Source organism: Lactuca saligna, chromosome 9 (genome assembly GCF_052625555.1).
Source record: "Lactuca saligna cultivar CGN05327 chromosome 9, ASM5262555v1, whole genome shotgun sequence".
Taxonomy (NCBI): Eukaryota; Viridiplantae; Streptophyta; class Magnoliopsida; order Asterales; family Asteraceae; genus Lactuca; species Lactuca saligna.
The window spans coordinates 27,828,822-27,831,514 of record NC_136425.1 but is presented as its reverse complement, the minus strand read 5'-3'; the positions used below and the strand labels follow the sequence as shown (position 1 = coordinate 27,831,514).

General features: G+C 28.1%; 1 long non-coding RNA gene across 1 annotated transcript; it reads right to left on the bottom strand.

Moving 5' to 3' along the window:
* Window positions 1–374: 374 nt before the first annotated feature.
* LOC145018298 (uncharacterized) lies at window positions 375–1,084 on the bottom strand. The gene is made up of 2 exons (XR_013666944.1): window positions 970–1,084; window positions 375–670 (listed from the first exon to the last, which is right to left on the bottom strand). It is a non-coding gene; the product is annotated as an uncharacterized LOC145018298 (long non-coding RNA).
* Between the last annotated feature and the right edge of the window lie 1,609 nt (window positions 1,085–2,693).

The window sequence follows — 2,693 nt, the reverse complement described above, 5'->3', positions numbered from 1 at the left end:
CTTTGATTAAGCTTTTATTGCCAAAAGCATCAACCTTCATATCGTGCACATTTAAAGCATATACAAAATCTGAATGAGACTAAATGACCATTTTACCCTTACATAATTTAATTATTTATTTATTTTTTATGAATTTTAACACAAATAACATCAGAGCTTGGAGGAAAAAAGAGGAAGGCTGTCAGTCCCCATCCACCATCAGTGGCAGTGGCAGTGGCAGATCTATAACATTATTATAGTAATAATAGGATTAAATCATTAATAATAATAGTCTGTATAACCAAATACACCAAGAATGTAATGTGTGCATATAAATTCATTATTGCAGTATATGCTGATACCAAGTTTGATACATGGGCAGTTGCATGATATGCTAAAAAAAAAACCCAAAGTTTTTATTGATATTAAAGACACCATCATAAATGACATGAAATTAAGTCACGTGACTGGTGTACATTATAGTTTTATAAGTAACTTTATTTGAATGAGAGAGCATATGTTCAAGCACATGGCTTGATACACAGACAATTACGAAGCTTCGCATCACATTTCCCGCTAGGAGAACCTTTCATTTTGCATACATTATTACACTGCGGATCAGACACACAAGTTTCTCCATAGTCCGTTGTTGCGCAATCCTTTGCTTCTGTCAAAGTCATAAAAGTCTCATCTGCAACAAAAAATACACATATTTATTTATTTTCATCTTAATAGTTATTAATAATTTTACATGCAAAAGATGTTTACATCTCAACTAGCTTCCAGGCATATAGATGATTCTATCGAATATCTCATTTAGTTTGTTAGTTACAATTCCAAAACCATCACTAATCATGTACTTTCCATAATTATAATTAAAATCAACATGTACAAAAAAAAAAAAAAAAAATTCTTCATAGCTCAACATCAAACAAAAAAGCCCTAACATTACATAAACAAAAAGGGTAGAACAGGAATAAAGTAAAATGCCTGTAGCAAAGAGAGTAACCAGCAGTATCAACACAAACAAGCTTTTCCCCATTTTGATATAGATATACAAACCACACCCTGGCCCCCTTATATATGGATCATTAATTATTCGTGATTTAGGCACGTTTTCATATTAGGTATTTGAAAAATTCAGATGATGGATATGTATTCCAACAAAAAAAAAAAAAAATATTCCAATCTAACATCACATGACCTATATTCTAGGTTCAAAACTTCAAACAACCATATAATTTCAGAAATTTAAAAAAATCACATAAAAACTGACTTCACAGTTTGGAATCATAATTAACATATTACATTATCACACATCAAATTTAAGAACATAATTTTTACAAACAATCATAAAGATATAAAGCATTAAAAAATGTAAGTAATAGAAATTAGGGCTTCTAAAATTACGTTAGGCTAAAACCTAACTGCATTTCACAAATAACCAATTAATTATAATTACTTAATCAAATATAATACGTATCACTAAAATGCAAAGTAATACAGGGATTTCAAAATTATCAAACAAGAATTAGGTTAAAGTTTGATCGTAGGGATGTTTTTTTTTTTGGTCTTGACTGCGACGTTGCTTTGTAAGGAGGGCTGCAAGCGTTGAAAGCTGACAGATCCAACAAAATCGGCCCAAAGCCCAAAGTGCTCCCAAGAAGCCGAATAGTGTTACCCAAAATTCATTGAGGGCCTCATACTCTTAAAAATAAAAAAATAATAAAAAACAAAATCCAATGTCTATTAGAATCCTATTAATTTGTAGTTTTACGTGTATTAATCTGTTATAATTGTTTCAAAATTTTAAATTTTCAACTTTATAATTTAAAGATAATATCAATAATTTATACAATTTTTTTATTTTAATATAAGCATAGTTTGATTATTAATGACAAAAAATCAGTTATTTTTTACAATGTCTATTAATAATTTGATTATATGACAAAAGTGTTGTAAAGTTGAAAAAGACTGAAAAATGAGCAACACAAAATGGTTGGTTGTCATACAGCCCAAGCAAAACATAATATATTGTCGGTAACATTCGTAAAATTTGGATGGTAGAAGAGCAGAAGTTTGTGAGAAAAGTTAGAGCAAACTTTAATTATATAGAGCTATGGAATGTTTGAATACTAATCCGTTGTATATTATATTATCTTTTTCCAAGGATGCACATCCAACTTATTTATTACTTTTTTTCAAGTAAATTTTCATAAACTTTCTATAAAAGAGCATTTTTTTATTAAAAGTATAATTATCATTTTGATTGTTGGTCTTGCATCAAAATCAACATTTTTTTTACCATTTCGTTCATACATACTCAATCTAGACAAACAATTGATCCAAAAAATACATTCATATAAATTAAAAGAAAAAATACTACAAAAACTTCTTTCTCTTTGTTTCTTGGGCTTCTTATTTGAAGGGCTTTCTTATTTGAAACTTTAAATATGTTTATAATATTCAGTTTTATGGTACTTTCCGGTTTCCATTATGTATAGATAAACATCGGAACAAAAAGATAAAAGGTTTTATGAGTTCGGTCAATAATTGTAATTTCAATGCTTATCATTGGTTCAATTGATATAAGCTTAAATGTTTGTATTCTTATGTTTGTGGTTGTAGTGACATTTAGTTGTGGAATTATCCTTAATTACTAAATAAATACATAATATAAATTTATGTCATATTTTAGTTAAATCTTATTAGAA